Below are 418 nucleotides of genomic sequence, written 5' to 3'. Positions count from 1 at the left end.
TTTATAGACAAATCTGTGTGACAAATGATTTCCCTGTAAAAGTCCGACTCTGGTGGGACTCGAACCCACAACCTTTGAATTGCCTCACAACTATTTACCTAGAAGTCCAATGCGCTATCCATTGCGCCACAGAGCCAGTTGACCTTGCACAGCAGGTCTCACAAGTCATATTGTCCCTTTCAGAAAAGTTTAACCACTAAATCAGTGGGTTGTTTATAGACAAATCTGTGTGACTGCTGCTTTACATGGATCTGTATTCCAAACTAGCTGCGACTGCACACTTCAACCTCTTTACAACAGGTTTATAAGAGCAACGCACTGATGTGGTTCAACCTTTAAACGACTCCTGGTGTGCATTTAATACTCCGACTTGAAATTTGATTACTGGTCCCACACTATCCAGTGAAGACACTGTGTA

At 42.6% G+C, this 418-nt stretch overlaps 1 non-coding gene across 1 annotated transcript; it reads right to left on the bottom strand.

Moving 5' to 3' along the window:
• Positions 1 to 44: 44 nt before the first annotated feature.
• On the bottom strand, positions 45 to 136 carry trnar-ucu (transfer RNA arginine (anticodon UCU)). Its single transcript is given in 2 exon segments — positions 45 to 80; positions 100 to 136. It is a non-coding gene; the product is annotated as a tRNA-Arg (tRNA).
• Positions 137 to 418: the final 282 nt, after the last annotated feature.

This window comes from Seriola lalandi, unplaced genomic scaffold, assembly GCF_002814215.2.
Source record: "Seriola lalandi dorsalis isolate HSWRI2012SDOR001 ecotype SW California unplaced genomic scaffold, Sedor1 jcf7180001995055, whole genome shotgun sequence".
Classification (NCBI taxonomy): Eukaryota; Metazoa; Chordata; class Actinopteri; order Carangiformes; family Carangidae; genus Seriola; species Seriola lalandi.
This window is presented reverse-complemented; position numbering and strand designations above follow the sequence as displayed.